Consider the following 21701-nt stretch of genomic DNA (forward strand, 5'->3'; position numbering starts at 1 on the left):
TTTGAATTTGATTTGCACATTCAAACCCCAAAATTCTAAAAACACCATATGAAAACGCAGACAGCCACAAGTTATCTGGAAAATGAGCTCAAATTAACTTGAAAGGTTTCTGTGCCTTTCCATGCCACTAAATTGAGTTTATAATGCAACACAAAAGTATCTTTGTTTTTTTCCTGATTATGGACTGCATTGCAGACCCAGCCAACATCACTAGTAACACCTCAAAAGAAAAGTATTAAAAAATTCTAGTTAGAGGCCATTTTGTGCTCAGTAACAAATTGCATGTGTTCCCAGCACCATGGTTTTGATTATTATGAAAAACAATGAGAGTCCTTGTGGCACCTTAGAGACTAACAAATTTATTTGGGCATAAGCTTTCGTGGGCTAGAACCTACTTCATCAGATGCATGGAGTGGAAAATACAAAGGTATAAATACATGAAAAGATGTGATTTGCCTTACCAAGTGTGAGGTCAGTAACGCAGTGGTTCTCAAATTTGTTCCGCCGCTTGTGCGGGGAAAGCCCATGGCGGGGTTTGTTTACCTGTCGCATCGGCAGGTTCGGCCGATCGTGGCTCCCAGTGGCCGCGGTTCGCTGCTCCAGGCTAATGGGAGCTGCTGGAAGCGGTGCCGGCCGAGGGACGTACTGGCCGCCACTTCCAGCAGCCCCCAATGGCCTGGAGCAGTGAACCGCGGCCACTGGGAGCCAAGATCGGCCGAACCTGTGGACACAGCAGGTAAACAAACTGGCCTGGCCACCAGGGGCTTTCCCTGCACAAGCAGTGGGACAAGTCTGGGAACCACTGATCTAACGAGATAATCAGTTTTCATGTCAATTGAATTATTTAAAAGCTCATCTTGTACTGATTTTTCACTTTAAATAACAGGGTCATATTAACACAAGCCTCCATTTTTGCTCTAGCAGTCAATCAAGTGACAGCATTTAGATACTTAGCTACTTGATTGTGCTCACAAATGTGGAGTCAGACTCAGAGTTGGCAACTCTATCAGGACCTAAATTTTCAAGAGAATGATTTTGAATATCTCAGTTTCTGAGGCCCCAACTTGAGTCAACTTAGAGGGCCCCGATTTTTCTGAAAACACTTCAAGGTGTTTCAAATAGGGCACCCAAAATTATTAATCACTTTTGAAAATGTAGGCCTGGATATCTAAATACTATCAGTTGCACCTGTAATTGATTATGAATGCAAAACTGTAGCCTGCATTAAGGCCCCCATTAGAAAATGGAGACCTAACACTTAAAAAATTGGGCATAATTTTCCTTTTTGTGACATCACAATTGATTTCTTTGGTAATTACAACACTGCAAAGACATGAATAAGCTGAAAGATCTAAAATTGTAAAATTATAGAATCTGCTTTTTTTGATTATTTAAACTGCAGGAAGTGAAATGCAGATGATTTACTGTATACAAGCAAATTATCTCTAAAGAGACTGTTTAAAATTTTTCCATAAGGCATCAGCGGGTGGGTTTTAAAATGAAAGCCAAGTATTAAAATAGCATCTATTTTAAGTCATGCAATTCCAGGTCAGGAGAGGAAAAGTGAGCAAGTTAAGTTAGCCTTTATCAGCATATAAAAAATATAATTCCCATCAAAAGATGCGCTGTAACCAAACTAAATGTCAGATTCTTAAATCACAGGACAGAGAATGAAATGAAATCACCATTCAATGGGACTGCTGTAGCCATTGTATCTCTGGATCCGTCTGTATGTTGACTTCCAGTAGACAGAGCACCCGGAAAAGCTCTGCTGAGAAGATTTGATTCCCTGACAGCTTTGGATGACAGCCTACATAAATGGAGAGGAAAGAAAGGAGGGCATTGTCTTTTTTTCAGCTAGGCTCCTGCTTTGCTGTTCACTTCTAGAAGCCCAAAATTTACAATTGCAAAGCACTTGCTCTGGGCAGTGAATTGAAATCTTGCTTCAAAACAAGTTTGATATTTTCAGCATTTATTGTTCCAGGATAAACTAGGTTTTCAGTTTACAGTTTTTGCCCCTCTGAAAGCTCTAAAATTGAGCATTGCGGCAGCGATACACACACACCAGTTCTCAGCTCTAAATCTAATGATATCACTTCCTTTTGTTGTTTATAAGCATGAAGAGAGTTCAGAAATACTCCGGATTTGTGAATGTTAAGTGGGTTTATTAAAAACAACAATTATTATTTAGACAAAATAATCAGGATTAGCTTCTACTTGATTCATTATGTTATTTGCATGCTTTGTGTTTTTCCCTGAAGTCAATTATTTTAAAACTCCAGGGATACTTATTATGCACATCTGCAAAATCAGCGTCAGTTCCAGGTTCACATTTTGGTGATGAATCAAGCTGGCTTAAATTCTCCCAAAAAGAGGCCAGCTCTGGCTAGACAAACAAATTGAGGTGACCTAATACCCCGGGGTGGGGGTTCATTGACAGGTGAATGGCATATTTATTTGCTTTCAACATGCTATTTACACCCCTGATGAAATAAAAATATTTTAAGATACTGTTCAAAAATGGAAGATGACGGAAGAAAACAGATGAATTGGACATTCATAAACAAACAAGAACAATATAGATAAATCCCAGAAAATACGCCCCAAAGGGATCTTTTAAGGGAGGTCTTGGGTTTTTGAATAGTTTTTGTTCAATAATGGAATTGACGTTTGGGGATTTTTTTTTATTCATTCAGACTGAATTCAAGTGCAGAAAACACCAAAAATAAACACCAGTCAAAAACCATCATTACCTAGTGAGATCTTCTAATTAAAAAAAGATTTGAGGAAATTGAAATCTGATCATCATATCCAAAAAATTAGGAAATCAGCTCTTTGAAAAATGTGGAATATGTGGTCTTTTTTTTAACATATATACTGAACTGGTTTAAACAGAAGGGTTTACTTAAAACTTGAAATTAAATGTTAAGATGGACTCAATGTTGATGTGTAGCTTGTGGTAGTAAAAACTGAATTATTATTTAAAGTATAGCCATCAGCAAAGCTGAATTATAGAATTAAATAAATAAATGAAATAAATACCAATGGTTTACGAAAGCAAAACATGCATTGTATTATTTCAGAAACTAGGGCCTCATCCAGCTCCCACTGAAGTCATTCTCACTCTGACTCTCTAGCCCAATGACTGTTAGTCGTTAACCCAACTACTACTGTTCCACTGTGGATCAATACTTAAATAGTCATCGGGTGGTGGGGGAAGGGAGGTGAAAAAAATGACAGATTCTGTAGTCCACTGGTTACGGCACAGATTTGGGAAGCAGGAGACCCTGCATCCAGTCCCCCGCGTTAAATCACTCATTATTTATCCATGGTTGGAACAGCTTCAACAGGAAAGACTGAGGGAGGCCCACACCAGAATATTACATAACTCAGTGGTTAGAGTTCACTCCTGAGCAGTCCTGTTGAAATCCCCTCAGGCAGAGGAGGGGAATGGAACCTAGATCTCCCACATCCCAGGGGAGCAGAGTAGCAGCTGTGTTATTTCAGAGTATCAGCCGTGTTAGTTAGGGGAGTACTCCAACCACTGAGCTAGCACTGATAAAGCAAGCAGTGCTACCTCCTCTTCCAGCCAGACTTTGAATGGGACCCGAAGTGGTGGGTAGCCTCTGAGAAGGTCTACCCAATCAGGTCTTGCACGTGATTTAAGTGGATGCGCACCTATCTTCCCTGGATTTGTGAATTGGTGTGGGATTTAAGCAGGAGATAGGTGTCCAGATTAGAGGGAGGCAGCAGTGCACCTGGCCAGAGACAGAAATTTAGGCATAAAGGGAAATTTTACCCTGAAAACTTAAGAGCCAAGAGAGTTTAGTCACCTATGGGGTTTGGTAAGAGTTTTGTGGATCACAGAGTTGCCTAAAACTGGGAGTTAGGTGCCTAGGTATCTTTGTGGATCCCACCCTAAATCCTGGCACTGCCACTAACTTGCTGACAGACTTTGAGCAAGTTACCTCTGTCTTTCTCAGTTTTCCCAGTTGTAAAATGGGATTAATAACATTCGCCAGTACCTACCCCATAAAATCTTGTGAGGAATAGCTAGTGCTGTAAAACATTAAGTGCTATACAGTATTACTATGAAATTGTCTATGCTAGGTTCATCTTTTCAGTGGAGAATACAGAAGTCATTTCAGTGTCTACAGCTCTTTTTCCTCACCATGTTTCCCACCCTGAGAGATACCCACCTCCAGCTGTTTCTAAATCCAATCCTGAGAGCAATGTTAGCTGCTAATACTTATTTCAATTAGCTTTTTCAAAATAATATTGAGCTCTGCCTTAAAGATATTTATAATCATTATGTTCCAGACTCTGTTACCCTTACTCACACTTAATAGGAACAGCTTGCTCCTTGAGTAATCTCACTGGGATAACTAGGATTACTCATGAAAGGTAAAAGGTGAAAACTACTGATGTTAGAGACAGAAAACAGCTATCAGGTCATCTAGGTCAGTACATTGCCAACAAAGTCCAGTACTTTCTAGTGCTAGTACCTGTCTAGGTTTATATGTCTCAAGCCATCAGGCTTCCAATGTTTTCCATGGACGTTTTAGTGTAATAAATCTCAGTCAGAATTGTTTTCATAATATTGAGCATACTTATTCTTTTTCTTAATGACCAATTATGCCCTTTGTCCCACCCAATTATTCTGTTCCATTCTTACCTGTCCTAACTAGTTGCACATGTTTAGCATGGCCTGCCTCATTTCATTTGTTGTTTAGCCAAACACATATTTAGATCTAATAATCTTTCAGAACCTTAATCATTTCTGTTGCTCCTCTATGACATCCCTAAAATTTACCTTCAGATTTCTAGCAGAGAGAACTCACTGTAGTATTCTAGGTATGATCCTACCTATGCGACACAGAGAAATTCTATCACCTTTTTTCTTGGCAACATAATGCTTCATGGTTGCCTCATAACAAGCTTTGAGAGTTAGGTGGAAGAACAGATCATATTAAATTAGGCAATAAAACAGATGTCTCAGTTGCTAACTGTATAAAGCACACTGCATGAATCCTCTGAGTTTTCTGACCAAATTCCTTTTAGGCATTATTTTTTAATGTCCACAGCCTTGGTATCGGGTTAAACACACTCCAGTCCAAAGAAATCTCTCAAAATTTTATCAATAGATACTAACAGCTCCAATCCAAAACACACACTTTTGAATGAAACTCCAATAGAGTCAGTCAATACTTGTTAAAAGATGGCTGATTTGCACCTTCTAAAGTCCTGTTTGAAGCTTGATTTGAACTGGGCAAGTTACAATTGCGCCCAATATCAGTGTTAACAAACACAGTTGTAAGTGCAGTTTCCCTAGTTATCTACTGCCAAGAGGGATTTACGTAAAACATTATAGAATTTTCCTTGATAATTTATAGAACAACGCTTTCACGTGGTGTAATTTTTAAGTGTTGACGCAAACCAGAGAACTATTTCAAATAGCGCGTCAAGCTCTAGTGCTGACAGCTGCCTCTGTGCCACTCAACAATGAAGTCGGCTAATGCAAGTTTACTTGAAACCCTGCAACAGAGCAAATCTTCAGCTCTGGGGTTTGGGTTTTTTTAAAACATTCTTTCAGTAGTTTATCCTGGGTTTTGCACAACCTTTTCAGAATTAAGCACCCTACCAGACTGCTGCCAACGAGGATTGCTTAATTCCTCACTCAAGGAGAAGTCTTGTTGTTTGAATAAAGTAGCTACTGTAGTAGACTTGCTGATATGTTAAGAGTATTACAGGATCTAGAGGTAGACTTGGGAAAAAAGGAAAGTAAGAGAAATTAAACAGTGTACTATTGAAACATAGAGGACATCATTACACGTGATGTGACTACATCAGATATGGGTAAGGGTAAGAGTGATTTAACTGGGTTACCTGCACAGCAAAGTAATGTGTTCGAATGAAATTATACTGTGCAGTAATGCTATTTTTTACATCTTTCTTTAATGGATTAAACAAGATTCCTTTTTTGGCCCCACCTTCTGGGTGTGCTGCGGGAAGGGAAGCCACAAGGAGTTTCTTGCACAGACAGCCAGGCACCATACTGATGCAGGAGAGAATGCCCTGGCTACTGCTATGGCAGACACTAGCTACTATAGAAGAAATGAGGTGGGAAGTACTGGGGTAAGGGTGGGGCCAGGGCCTTCGTCTTCCCCCACCCCGCAGCCACTAAAGCTGTCCTGGCACACAGGCTTCATACACTGAAAGAGTGGTGGAGCTGCTGCTCTTGCATTTCCTGGGAGTTCTTTGCTAGTATTCTTATAGAATCAGACAAAATTAGCCCAGCAGCACCTGCTGAGGTGTGGCCTCTCCATATCTGGTCCAGCATAGGCTAGTGCTTAAAAGCCACAATTTGACCATTAAAGATTATTAAGAAATGTCACAAAGTGCGACCAGAATTATACTTGATACAAGTCCCATTTAAATGGGAAACCTTAAATTCGTGTCTGGAAATATGTCAAAGAGCATCTACAGTGATTTGTATAAAGAATGAAAGCCACTATAGCTGCAGCTGAATCTCAAGGGCCTACTCCTGCACATTGCTGGGTACCTCCAGCTTCCAGCGGAGTCAAGGGTGTTCTGAGCACCTATCAGAATCAAACCCCAAACTGGCACCTACATTTTGAACAGAGATTAAATCATCTGTATTCCTTTTGGATTCAAAGCATCCCTCCTAAACACTGACCCATCATTCACTAAAATTAAAGACCAGGGTATAAGCCAATGTCATTTTCATTGCATCTTCACAGCATTTGGTTGATTCTTCTACCTGGATGTGAATTGGCCTGACAGCCAGAGAACTACAGTTTTAAATGGACTCTGCACTCCTCCTTCAGAGCTCAGTGGGGAGCTGCATCCAATTCTCATCCCATAGTTAAATGAACCACTGAGAATCTTAACCTAGCAGTTATACTGAGCTGCAATACAGTCTAAGTGGGAACAGTGGCCTCATTCTAGCAATGCCTGAATTATATGAAATTAAGGCACCCCTAGTTTCCCAGTCTCTACATGCAGGCAGGCTGGCTTGTGTGTGCTTGGCATGACTGCCACTTCCTTCCAGCCACCAAGCCCCATGTACCTTAAAGCATTTCAGGCATCAGGTCTGACGGCAAAAATCACCCCTGGGCAAAGTGCCAACACCCTCAAAATAGGACTGAAGTGCTGCAGAGCCCTTGTGCGGTCTTCTGGGGCACTTTACCCATTAAAACCAAAAGGAAAGAGAGAACCCTGGGGTACAAACATGGGGCACTTATAGTTAGGGATCTACTTGGGTCCTGAAGCACTGGGTTGGGGAGTACATCCCACTGACCTGTTGCATGACTACCCTACCTAAACTTGGCTCACTGGTTTTCTCTGGGTGTTTGTCTCTTTGCCATCGTCTAGTCTACATTAAAGAGACTAGACGATCTGGTGCATGGAATGTAGGTAGGAACTGGTCAGAAATATTTTCTCACTGATTCTTCCCATGATTCCCACATCTTTAGAGAGGAATGGTGATTTATTGCAATGGATTTATGGTTCGTTCCATGTGATTTGTGACAAAATAAGCATAAGGCTCTTGCTCAGGTCTTCTACGTAAGTCTCACATGTGTCTGTTAAGCTAGTGAGCTGTAAACTGGAAGCACAGAACTAATCTGAATTCTTGCAGCTTGTGAAAGTTCATCTGTCAGAGCAGTTTCTTTAACAAGCACCCTGGGAATTTACTGGAAAAAATTACAACAGCATAAGCATTCCCTCAACATGCTGCAGTTTATTAAAAAAACCTTTGTTTTTATCGATTCTTTTTCAAGCACCAAACACTGACACTTACAGAGCCATGATGCTAAAACACAAAGAAGGCAAGAGAAAGAAGCAAAAGGAAAAAATATAAATATAAATAATGGGCCTGACTTTGTCGCGCAGTTTCACCTTGTGAATCAGAAATAATCCCACTAAAGTGCATGGAGTTACACCAATTTAAGTGAGAGGAGAATCAGGCTCAATATCTATGGCACGTACCATGAGAAAATAGAATTTGCACTTCTGCACCAGAATCCTAGGCTATCATAGACAATCTCCTGCTTACAGCAAACGACAGATACACGATGCTTCAGAGGAAGGGGTCTCCTTCCTCTCCTCACATCAAGACCAATGGTTTACTTAAATCCCACTTAAACCGTCAAAAAGAGATTTATACCAGCCATTAATGTCATAGTGACCGACTGTTCTTGTATTATGGGATGACATTAAAAATTGGGATTGATCAATTTTCACTATACTGTTCATAATCAAATTACAAATAAAGAGGGAGAGGGGAAACTGATATTATGCAGGCACTAGTCATGGCTCCATTATTAAACTTGAGTTCTGTTGTGCACTTACATATACAACACAAATTTGCACAGAGAATAAGAATTCAGAGTAACTCTCCTGAAGTTAATGGAGCTATTGTGAATTTATTAAAATATAGATGAACTCAGAATTGTGCCAAATATCTATAATTGTAGTATAATACACACTAGTGTGATTTGGCCAAGCATCTATAATTGTTTCATGATATATTATCTGGACAGAGTCAGGAGACAGGCAACACAGAAATAATAACTCAAACACTGAACACCTTAATAACCTGGTTTGCAGGTGTTAATCATACCCTAATAAAAAAAGAAAAGAAAGAGACCAGATAGTAATGACATGTAATAGAGATGGTGTGAACCATAAAAGCTTCAAAGACTAACTGAGATAAGCATTCAACATTGGAATGTTTGCCTGAATTAAATTAAATTTGCTCTGCAAAATGGAGCTGCAAATCTGATAAGTTTTACGGTACAACTACTGTTTTTCTTGCTTCTGATTAAAATGGAAACAGTAGAACATCTTTTCTTATAACATGGTCTCAGTACTTCCTGGGGGAACCAGGAAAGTGCAAAGGAGCACTACATGGAAGAAGGAAAAACATGTTGCCTCCACCAAGGTGTGCATAGGATGTGAGCTTCAAATTGGCTCAGATGAAAGGAAAGTGCCTGCCACTTAGATTAAGGACTAGAACTACCCAAGATGCTGCAGAAAGTCATTAATTTCAGCTCCCTGAACCACAAGGAAAATTTAAACTGGTGGGGGAAGCAGGCAATATTGCCACAGGGGCTGTACTGATTCAGTGCATCCTCCTCTGACCTGGCCACAGCCTCTCTTTGGCCAGTGCTGATCACTTTTTGGGTGGAGCTAATTCACTGTAGGTCCCTTGGTGGAGGAGTGAACAGCCAGGCTGGTGCAGTGAGTTGTAATTAACATTTCCCTGCTCAGCTTCTTCCTGCCTTCCAGCACGTTTACTGACAAGGACCTCTGCTCGTATAGATCCTCAATCTAGCTCTAAACCATTTTCAGTAGCCCCGATATGATAAAAGTCCCATAAACTATCCATAACCTGTAGGTACCATAATGGTCATTAGCCACCCCAGGTGAAATCTTGGTCTCATTGACTTCAACATGGACAGGATTTCACCACCCATCTTTTAGCAAGTGTCATTGACTTTAGTTCCAACTGTTGTCATTCTCCTTGGTGTATAATTGGCTGAAAATTATTTTCTGCTGGATCAACTTTAGGCTTCAGTCCAAGGCAAAGGTTGTGACATCTGCTCAAATGGGATTCCACACTGCTTGACTGAGTTTCCAGTTCCACTCCAAACTGTGGCTATCAATTCCTCAGTGGCTTTGGAACAAATAGAATCATAAATTGAAACTGCTTCGTATTTTATGCAGCCCCAAGCTGCAATAAGCCTTAAAAGGGGTGGATCTTCTACGGCAGCCTGCTAATGTAGAACTATTGTTTGAGTTTCTCATTTGGGGACCTACCCAATACTGGGATTTATCCAGTAGATTTCTTTGCTGGAGTGTTGCAAATGATGTGAGCAAACCATCTGGGTACAGCAGTAAGAATACTAACAAATAGTTTGGACTTTTGATGGCAACCTCCATCCCATGGTCTCAAAGCATTTCCAAATGTTGCTCCATTTAGCCTCATTACCTACCTCTCAGTGGGAGGTTGGTAAATATTATTGTCCCTATTTGATTGATGAGGAAATAGAGGCACAGAGATGTAAAGAGATTTCTCAGCATCACATAGGCAATCTGGTGCAGGTGGTCTCCTGAACTAATAACTCTGTTCTTCCTCCCTACCTAGTGCTGTCTATGTTAGGCTGACTACATTGAATACCTTTATGTATCCCCTGCAATCCATCCACATTTTTTCTTCTTTACCTCAGAATATGAGCTATTCCATAGAGAAGCCTTGGAATCGTAAAGACATTACTTTCCTGCTCGCCACGCCCAAGCTCTTTGAGTGTGTGAACTTTGCAAGAAGTTGTACTTCAGGCCAATTAATGAAGAAAAAGCTTTAAGGATTTTTTTTTTCTGGTAGGAACCATACTGATGCTTTTTTCATCTTTCTCTGATAAAGTGCTTGTTTTAGAGTCAAAGAATCATGTTGTAATATGTTAAATTTTGGAAAACAAACCACTACTAACTCCCTTCACCTCCGTTTGTACCTCTTTCCAGTACATCCAGAAACAATTTAGGCTTCTTTCTCATGCATCATAGAAGTAATCTGGAATTACTGGGTATATTTTAGGGTAAGATGTTCATAGGTATGGAATCCTGGGAATAGCATTCATCCTAATGGATGGTATTTGATATCAGTGTCACATCTGCAGTTCTACACATCTTCCCTAATCAAGCTTAATCTTAAATTTAAATTATCTAAGTCCTTGACATCACTGTTATCAAAGCCAAATATTTTAACCTCTCAGGCATCCACTTAAGCTTCCAACTATCCCGCTGAGAATTGGAACATCCCTTCAACATTGGCCAGCCCTAATACTTTTCCTAATTAACCTTATACAGTGATTAGATATGGAACCAAAGTCACGAACAAGCTTCAGTGAAAGAGAGGCTATTTAATTGGGGCTGGTCAGCTACAGCGTTTCCAACTACAGACATTAGTTCTTTGTATTGTTCCAATTCCCAGTAATCAAGGATTCTGGCAAATTCTCCTATCTCTTAGGGTTTTATACTGCCACGTATCACTATAATAACTGAGTGCCTTCCATGTAAAAATCAGTAGCAAGAGTTACATCCCTAGTGGACTTCATGGATTATTCTCTCTCTTTTTGAGGTCAAAACTCTGCTTGTTTTAGATTTTATTAGTTTCCTCTTTTTTTGTAGTTGGTGGGATTTTATTGAGTAGAAGCGGGTGTCAGTGTCATGCGTGTCTCTCTTATGACAAAAAGGTTTTTTCAGAGATGAAGATTTTTGCAGGGTTTCCTAAAGACAGTCTGGATTCAGCAGATAATCTCCAAAAGTATTTTCCTATTGCTGGATTCCTTCGACGGAGAATTCTCGAGCGCCAGCTGTCATGGGCTTTGCAATCTGTATTGTCCCCTAAGAGCAGAGCTGTCAAGGAGGTTCCTAGACTGAAATTCAGAATTGGATATAGTTGGGGCGTGATCCATTAATCGCTTTGAAACTTAGGGCAAAGGCCTTAAATTGGCTTTGAGAGCTGACTGGAAACCAATGGAAAGACCCGAGCGGGGGCCCGATATGCTCATAGTGGCCCAAGCCAGGGAGAAGGCAGGCAGCCTCATTCTGTGCCGGCTGGAGCCTATGCATTGTCTTCACATTCAGCTCCAGGTACAGTGACCTACAATAATCCAGCCTGGAAGTGACAAAATGTATGGATCATAGTAGCTAGGTCTTCATCTAGGAGGAAAGGACAAAGTTTCCCAGCAAGAACTGCTGTTGCAAATGGTTTTTAGCCCCTATATAGCATGTGTTTTCAAGATTGAAAGAGATGGGGGGAGCGGGTGTTTAACACTAGCAGTTACTTCTCTCATGCACATATAGTTTGACTATTTGATCTAGTCACATAACCCATCACCCAACTTCAGTTGGCTGCAGTGCTAAGAACAAGTAGTCCCACCTCACCCTTCTCACCATCTACAAAAGTGGCTGGTGTAAGACTCTCCTTTGTATTCATGCAAGTTAAAAATGTCACTAACTGTCTAGCATCATTAAATAGCAACCTGTTCTGATTGAATCCTACTTGGTTAAACTGAATTATACTTGACAGGATTTTTTTCTAATCTGCCTACCAGAATCATTGTCAGTATTTTACAATCTATATTTTTTACACTCACTTGGTACCTTCAGAAACTTGAGGATTACGATTAGGAACAGTCTTATCCTTTGGGATTCAAAACCTTCCTGTCCATAGCAGACAGACATTTGTCTGCAATTTGTTAGCACATCTTTATAGGAATGGTCTCAGCAATTCTTCAAGCTCTGGTCTCTTGCTGGCTTTTTACGGCACGAATTGCTTCCATAATTGCCTGCTAGCTATGCTCCTGTCCCAACGTTCTTTCTGTTCCTAAATTGGCTGTGGGAGTTCAACTAAGTGAAAGAACTTAATGTATTCTGCAGTATATGAACTGTCTGTGGCTGCATAAATATTTGAGAAGAAATGCTTCATTTAGAGACACCACTTAACATTGTCCTTTTGCCAGACCATTTTATTAATTAAAATCAGTCCAATGGCAATAGTTTTCTGAATTACTAATGCAAGATGGAGTGGACTATCATTTCTAGCCTGTAATATACTTTATCTTATGACTGCGATGTCAAGACACTTCGATGCGTCTTTGTATAGTATTACAGCTCAGTCACCTGTTAAATATTCTAATCTGAGTCTCTCTAATAAATCATTCTGAGTTGATGAAATTATGAAAAAAAATCCCATCTTGGAAGGAACACTTTACTTGTGTGCTGCATGTTCTTATTAGCTAACTACAGATTCTAAAAATAGATAGTAATTCAGTGCTTGAGAACTCCCGATACATTCCTCAGGGCTCACTAAGGCTAGTCTGAGGCCTCAAGGTACACTCCAGCTGAAATATGGTTTAAAGTGTGGGTACATTTCATGATCTTTTGAAGCATGTGAAGGTCCCTGTTCCAGTATTTGCCCTGTTGACGTTGGGCCAGGTTTGATGTTCCTATAGAGAGGATGGATGGTCCAGGGGTAGCACACTAGCCTGGCGTGTAGAATACCCAGTTTCAATTCCCTTCTCTACCACACGTCCTGTGTGACATTGAGTAAATTATTTCATCTCCGTGCCTTGGGTTCCCATCTGCAAAATGGGGATAATAGCACTCCCCTACTACACTGGGTGCTGTGAAGATAAAGACATTGAAGATTGTGAGGCTCTCAGATACTATGGAGATAGATAGATACAATCTCCATTATAGTAGCACTGAAAAAATTCTCCTAATTTCCTGTAATGGGGAAAAAACGCTTAACAGCTTGCCTTAAAAAGAGTAGCTAGCAGAGTGTGAATGATTTTGTCCTTTGCAGCCAACAGTGGGGTTTTATTCTCAAGGATGGTGTTTTTTAATATGCTGTCAGAACTTGTCACTCTCTAAACCCAAAACATTTTACTGTCTGATGGAAAGGGATAAATATAATGTTTTTTAAAATGGAATATGATTTCCTACTCCAGAGGTGGATAGAATCTGTACATCCTCTTGTGTAAGTAATGATCAACAGTTTTCATTTCATATAAAAGAAGAATGCTCCTGAAAAAAATAAATTAAACTTTTCTGCAATTTATATTTTGAGATTTGCCTGGTTTTGCTCATTCTCAGCAGTTTGGGTTTAAGGTTTAAGATACAACAAAGAATTTAGGCATATGCCTAGCTTTAAGCACGAGTATTCCTATTAAACATATGCCTAATTTTAAGTATGTGGGTAGTTCAAATCCTTTACTAATTTGCGGCCTTAGAGACTAGAACAGAAAAGAAAATTAGGCTTTACCTCTTCTATATGCTGTGAGGTTCCACAGGCCCAAAGTGTTTCTGTGCTAGCTTTCTCTTTTAGCCAGTGAGTAAAGTTACGTTACTGTGCAACAATTCAGTGATCCGGGTATTGGCAACGAGGAATGCAATTTGTGTTTCCTTCTCTGTGTGTGCGCGCACACCTGCCTGCCTGCACTAAAAATTGGGGTAATCACCAGAAATCCTGTCATCTATGCAGTTAACACAATATGTAATCTTTCTGCATGAGAACACCAGGTAAAAATATTAGACAGATTCAATTTGTATTTATGATCTCTACAATAATTCCCTTGAATAGGCTAGCCAGCAATTAGTACAGTACTTGTACTTATAATTTATCCTTTCAAGACAATGACAGGGAAGTGTTTGATCTGAGAGTGGGTAGTTTAAATAAGCAAATAAATAAAAACAGCAAGAGTTGGATAGTACCAGTCAGAGCTGGCTACTGCTGTGGTTAAGGACCTGGATCTGGCGAATACTGGCTACAACAGATACTTTCAAGTTATGTGTTTTGATTTTATTAAGATATATCAAAAATGTGCATTTCACTAAATTTTTCCTTACAAGAGTAGATATAATTCCAGAAGGGATGGTTCCAAAATGATGGTTTGTTGAATGTAACAAATAAGGAAATGGAGAGGTTTATTTAAAGAGGCATACAAAAATAACCCAGCAATAATTCCACCATATCATTTACACCTAATCTTTCTTTTTAGAGGTACCTTTCACAGAGCTGACCAAGATTGACTGGTGCTAGTCAACCCAATTAATGTATTGGGCAATTTAAAAATTGGAACTGGGGAAAATTTCAGCTAAGAAATCAACAGTCACACCAGGGCACAGATTTCATTACAAAACACAAAACTCAGCCTAGGTGCATTGAGTACAGACACATCATACACACAGCTATGTGCAGGTGTGCCCACACACAGATATGCAGGGATATAGAATTTTAACTTGGAAGGCCTAGAAGAATTAAGATTCAACAACCCTAATTGCTCCATTTAAGCTTCCTGGCACCTTGAGTCCTTAATTACCCTCGATAATTCAGTGTGCTCCTCTGAAACTCTAGAGCCATTCAAATAGAATTGTGGGGTTGGCGATGTGCGCTCTATCCCTGTCTGTCTGTGTTTGTTGGAAGGTCACCGTAGCCATAAGCTATTGTTTCTGAAGATCTCTTGGGAACTCATCTAACATCTCCTTGGGTACTGTGACTGAGTGTCACTTCCATGTAAATATCTCATAAGTAGCCAGATTGTGCCACAAGAATAAATTGTTTTACGGAATTTCTACGGAGTCCAACAGCCTAAAGGAAATGTAACATCTGTGCCTGCATGTCAGCAAGTCACACACACATGCCAGCTGCTGATTTCTCCAGTAGTCTTATCACAAGGAATTCAGGGTCAGTTTTTTAAAAGTATTCGGTACCTAAAGATGCAGATTGGCATCTAGTGAGACTTGTGCCTAGGTGCCTAACTTCTATTGATTTTTAGCTCTAAGTTACTAGAGCCAAATGAAAGGAAATATATTTTGTGCTTATAATTTTAGATCGGGATGAAATACTGTGTTAACTGAGTAAGAAAGGGGAATTACGCTGAGACAATGAGGCAAATGTAGTAAAAGGAACTTCTTGCTTTCATTGGCATAAATTAAGATTTTTACAGCTAAATTCTGAATGATTTTATCCATGGAATGCACTCACTAAAGTCTATAGGAGCTGCATCATTAAAGCCACCCATTTAGTTCTGAAATTTTAATCTTTAATTTTTCTTGCTGTTTTAGTGTAAGTTTTGTTTCCAGTTCCTATGTTTAAATTCTTCTGCGCAGTATGAAAAAAAAATTATAATATAAATCTGTCCAGACTGGGGCAACATGCCACTATTAACAGTTGCTCTTGTCTTCATTTTAGAAGGGGTCGGATTTTTACATAGGAACTGCAAAGGCAGAGTATTTGGTAGTGGTTAGAGCAAGGAACTGGGATTCAGGAGTCATTGGATGAGTTGCTGGATCTGCTATTGATTCATAGTGTGATGTGGGGCAAATCACCACCTTTAAACAAAGATAACGTTTACCTACCTCATAAGGGTGTTGTCAGACTAATATCATTAATATCGGTTTAAAATACCTAATGAAAAACATGGTCTTGCTCTAATTCAACAAGGCACTTATGCATGTGCATTATTTTAAGTATGTGAATGGTCCCACTGAAGTAATCCAAATCCAGGACATAAAAATGACCACTCACATGCTTAAATTCCCTGTGTGCTTAAATACCTTGCTGAACTGGGGCCTTCAGAGTATTATTCTTCTTTCATGTTCATATCCGAAACATCCATTGCTCATCTAGAAAGAAATTCTCACAGCTTTCTTTTAACACTGAACAAAATCTGGGCCCAAACTACAAGGTGCTGAGCACCTCTTGAGAACTGCGGTTGTGCAGGGACTCAGCACGCAGCTGGATTGGGCCTCCTCTATGTAGACATTGGGTCAAAAAGAAGAAATATGCTAAATGGCAAGAAAAAAAAACTTACGTCATGCAGTGGTGATTCACAATACAGGCATTGTTATCACTGGATCACATAACCTGGAACGATTAATGCCTTGTTTTAGTTTGATGGCATGCAGAAGCACAGTCCAATGCCTGATGTTACCCATCCTATTTATCGTCTCTCTTCACTAAATAGAGAAGCAAGGTACCTTTCCTTATCCAGCCAAATCAAGACATGTATGAAGCATTAGTAAAATACCTCTAAGAGGTGATTAGCAGGATTCTTTTCAAAGAGCAAAATATGTGGAATTCTTTTTGCAGAACAAAAATCTGATAAATTTAACAGGGTAACTGTCTGGACAATTCTCTCTTTTTTTGTTTGTTTGTTTTGTTTTTTTTAAGTAAAAAGTGACAGTCATGGCATTATCTTTGCTCATCATTTCAGATGCAGTCATGCGAAATGCTTTCAACTCTATTTCATATATTTTTGCAAAAGAAAATGCAAAAATGCCTTTCCCTGTGTTGTTTAAACTCCTGGTTCTGGTTCCAGTATCTCAAAGTCTTGACAATAATTGCAATATTGCATGCTGCCAGCATTTGCAAATTCAGTACAAACCTCTTTATATTGATTTCACACTTTTTTTAAAAAAAATAAAGTGAGGGGTTTGCACCTGGATAGATGCTTATGTTTTTGCATCATGAAGCACTAAGGATCTTGAGCTGCACTGATTTCTACCCTCCGTCTCATTTCTCTTATGGTTTAAACAAAACAGTAATGTGACTTTATCGGTCATAAGCAATTCTAGTGTTCTCCTAGAATTTGGTGTGCATCTAGAGGGAAGCTTCACAGTTACATAAAACAGGTTTCAGAGTGGTAGCCATGTTAGTCTGTATCAGCAGAAACAATGAGACGTCCTTGGGGCACCTTAGAGACTAAGAAATTTATTTCGGCATAAGCTTTCATGCATCTGTTGAAGTGGGTTATAGCCCACGAAAGTTTATGCCCCAAAGAATTTGTTAGTCTCCAAGGTGCCACAAGGACTCCTCGTTGTTTTTGTAGTTACATAAAGGTTTGTGTTTCTATGACGGGGGAAGAAATTCAGAGGTTGTGAAGGAAGCAAAGACACCGAAAAAGGAATGTGATTTGCAAACAAGAGCAAATTATGTGTATTCTCACCCTTAAATATTACAAACCCTTTAAAAATAATGTTCAATTTATATCTGCTTATTACCAGCACTAAAAATTACAGTTGAAAGTGCAAATACCAGTTCTATGATGTATACATTTTGTGGTGCAGTTTACAAAATCTTCCATATGGTGCCACTTCTGAAAAATGTGGCTGTATATACATCTTCCTCCAGCTTTTCTTCACACTCAGTCTTATATTCCTCAGCAGTTCTTATTCAGAAAAAAGTTCCTGCTGAAGTCAATGGGAAGGTTGCTATGTAAGCACCCGACTGCATTTGGCCCTATTTTGCCCCATAAAAGAGAACAGTATTTCAATCTAGATTACTTCTATTTCAGGTTAAAAGAAACAAAGATGTAGATGGCTTGATTCAGTGAAAGCACTTAAGCATGTGCTTAACTGGGATTTAATCACATGCAGTACAACAAATATGTGAGTGGTTAGCTGAATCGGTGTCATACTGTCTTCCATGAGAGAGAGGCTAGTGACCTACTCTGACTTTCAGAATTCAAACTGAAAACACAAAATATCAGCTGCCTCACCCAGCTACCATTTGCAGCCGGCAGAGAGATCCCAGTGATTAAAGGTGCAGTACAAAAAAAAAAAAACAAAAAAAAACCAGGGATTACCTCATTTCTCCAGTTACACATCTACATAAAACATACCTACAGATATAGACCTAGCAGATGAAACAGTGCAAACAGGTGGTCTTGTACTTATGTTTCTTCTCCAGAAGCCCTTTTATTCCCCCCCATATCCCATGACTATTTCTCCTTGTGTCCACCAGAAAGGAACCGCGTCAAGGTTCTGTCCCCTAAGACCAAGCCCTCTGCCTACTCTTTTCCAAATCACCCAGGACAGCCTTCATCCTGTTGTCATGAGCTGCAGCTGACAAAGTCATTGGCATTATTGGTCTAGCTCTGTTATAGTAGAAACCCTCACAAGCTTTTTCTCATATTATAAATAAATAAACTTTAATTTAATTATAATGTTTCAATTTTAAAAAGAAGTTAAATGGAAGGATGTCTTTGTCCTGAAACTGATTCCTACATCTATGCATATAGACACGATACTCAATATAATTAGAGAATGGCTCAAAGTAGAAAGCTCCAAACACCCATGAATTTTGGGCCTGGGCCTACTCTCAGAGAAATCAGTGGAAGTTTGGATTGAGGGCAGGAGCAGGTCATTTGGCTGGGAAAGTTTGGATATGAATTTGTGACTGGCTTTCACCTTTCTGAAGGGCTGAACCAAACCCCTGCAAACTGTGGGCAAGGTTAGATCCCGAGCTGAACTTTGGAGCTCAAAACAATGAATGAACATAGATTCACTCTACAAAGGATTGAGTATCTCAGCTGTTCAGATGAGGAAGCCTACTTGGCAGGATATAAGGCTGAGAGGCAAACAGCAATCAGGGAGCAGAAGATGCATCTCCAAGACCCAGAAATGAGACAGAACTGGTGCCAATTCACATCCCTTTATCCTACTCAAAGGGATGAAACACATTAAGTACCCAAGTATTGTACATTATTTTATCTTCTATCCCTTGAGTGGGATAAAGGGGTGTGACACTGGCTTTTGTGTTACTTTCTTCCCTTGGCTATTTGAAATACACATACTGTATTCGGACAGGTTTCAGAGTGGTAGCTGTGTTAGTCTATATCAGCAAAAACAATGACATGTATCTGATGAAGTGGGTTATATCCCACAAAAGCTTATGCCCAAAGAAATGTGTTAATCTTTAAGGTGCCACAAGGACTCCTCGTTGTTTATATTGTATTCTGTCCATTTAAAATATGACTTTACTTTTCTCATCTTTGTTCTGTTTGCAAGAGGCAATGGATGTCTGTTGAGCCCCTTTTTCAAGCTCCTTTCATCTCTGCTGCCTCTTGGCATAGGGATGGAATGGGGGATTCTGCCCTCTACAATCTTCTCTTCCATATTCTCTCCCTCCACTTTTAAGAAAGTGCAGTAGAAAGCTTTTAAACACAGATAACCTGATAGTACCAGTATATCACTCTTAGCACAGCTATTCCTTTAGGATTTATGCGTGCCACAGGCGTTTGTAACGTCTTGTCACATCTCTTCATGCACTAGTTTAATCTCCTATTAAATGTTAACTTTCTGTGCATATTTTTCAAAGAACACTTAGAAAAAACTTCCAACACCGTAGCAATGTATATTGAGCAATGCAATCATAGCTGCACAAGTGCTGAGGGGGAAAGGCAATAAGTTATCTGCTGAAAGCTGACCGTCTCTCTCTCACACATGCAAGCAATCTAACCCTTTGCTCCGCTCAGGTGGCACAAAGAGGCAGGAAAGCAGCCATATATGTCCAGCTGGAGATTTCCCAGTCAACTCCTATGCAACCCCTAGCACAGAGGGTGTGTTGGGGGTTGGGGATCATGCTCTGGCAATAGCTGCTTGGAAGATGGCCCCTTGGGGGAGCCAGTCAGTCACAATAAAGTAGAGCTGGGCTGCTCTAACCAGCTATGGGACTGGCATAGAACTAGTCCCAGAATCAAGAAGCAGCAGCTGGCTCCCTTGTCGGCCCCACTCTCAGCTGTGGAAGCTGGGTGCAGCTGAGATTCTCGGCCAGAAAGACGAGAATGCCTTTGGGAAAGTCAGGTTCTACATATACCATTGAACCCCAGGCTGGGGGAGTTTTCTATTATTCTTTTCTGCACATTAACTTGTTCTGATTTCGGATGATAAACATTATTACTTGAATGGGGGAGGGAGGAACAGTGCCTGTTCTATGTCTGGTAAATTGTCCCACTTGCTGTAGATCCTCAACAATGTGATAACCCAAAAAGGAGGTTCAGATTACTTTGGATAAGTGCCCAAAAGTTTGGATACTAAACTGAAGCTCTTTCTATATCTCGGAGTCTGCACAGACTAGAAGTCTCATTGTCTGTCTGTCTGACTCACTGTCACAGATTAGGACATTTTGTGTCTAGCTTAAGTTACTCATTATGGTATATGGTCATATACAATCGGATTCATTTAAAAAAAAATCAGCATTTACCAAAAGTTACCACCCCTCAGTTTATGAGCATAGAAATTCAGAGACTCAGAATTCTGGGTTTGATTCCAGGTTCTGGAAGGGAGTGGTTATAGGCACTTCTGATCCTGTCCCCATCCTGACCCTCCCCCCACCCACCCACTCACTCCTGTCCAGCCCCTCCCTCTGTCCTCTGGCTTCAATACCCCTCTTCTATTAAGCTCCCCCTCCCATTCTCTGGCTCCATCCCCTGCGTGCCAGCAGGAGATGCATTGAGAACACAGGAGAGACAGGTGTCCTTAAGTCTCTGACTGCCAGATGCTGGGAATGGATGATGGGATAGATCATTTGATAATTGCCCTGTTCTGTTCATTCCCTTTGAAGCATCTGGCACAGGCCACTGTCAGAAGACAGGAAACTGAGCTAGGTGGACCACTGGTCTGACCATTCTTATGTTCTTATGACAGACTCCCTCCTCTCTGTTCCTGCGACTAGGTGCCAGACACAGGAAGGAATAATTGCATGGAAAGTCCTGCTCAGTCCCTGCCATCCTAGGCTGGAACATGCTTAGTACAGATGGAATCTTATAAGAAGTTATTTGACAAACTCTAATGAGTCTCTCCTAAGCATGTGCAACCTGTGATTTTCAGAGGCTTATAACTTGGTCAAATCTGGGTGCATTTTCACAGAGATAAAATAAAAGCACATTCTTGACATCAGGACAATCCCCCTTGCCCCATTTCAAACTCTTGTTCCAAACTCCAAGATGCTAGAGACGCTCAACAAAAAGAAATCTCATTCTCAAGAATGAACCATTTTTGCTGAAACTTTCAAAAAACAAATTCAGTCTGAGGCAGACACCTGGAATGGGGTATTTCAGTCAGAAAGATTAAAGTTTGGCAAAATTATAAGCAATTGAAAACAGGGTGTTATAATGGGAAGTATTAGGCAACCTTAACAAAAGCAATTGCTACCAGCTCTGCCTATACTAAAATAGATTAAACAGATAACCCTGATTAGATAGATAGGTAACTGTAACAGGATAAATATATTCAAAGTGGGCGGGAAAAAGTTTGAGTTAAAAGGAAGTCAAGTTATTTTCTGTTTTAAAAGATAAAATTGGGAATGGGTTTTGTCTTTCTGCCTACTC

The 21701-nt window shown here is 40.0% G+C and overlaps 1 protein-coding gene across 3 annotated transcripts in view; it reads left to right on the forward strand.

Moving 5' to 3' along the window:
• Positions 1-21701, forward strand: part of COL8A1 (collagen type VIII alpha 1 chain) — a 115248-nt gene that overhangs the window by 47681 nt on the left and 45866 nt on the right. The window contains exon 1 of one of the 3 annotated variants that reach the window (XM_073307778.1): positions 10353-10404. The exons of the other annotated variants lie outside the window; for them this stretch is intronic. The gene's annotated coding sequence lies outside the window, so the exon portion shown is untranslated. Of the gene's footprint in view, positions 1-10352; positions 10405-21701 lie in introns of those variants that run through there. 3 annotated transcript variants of the gene reach the window in all.

This window comes from Lepidochelys kempii, chromosome 1 (genome assembly GCF_965140265.1).
Source record: "Lepidochelys kempii isolate rLepKem1 chromosome 1, rLepKem1.hap2, whole genome shotgun sequence".
Classification (NCBI taxonomy): Eukaryota; Metazoa; Chordata; order Testudines; family Cheloniidae; genus Lepidochelys; species Lepidochelys kempii.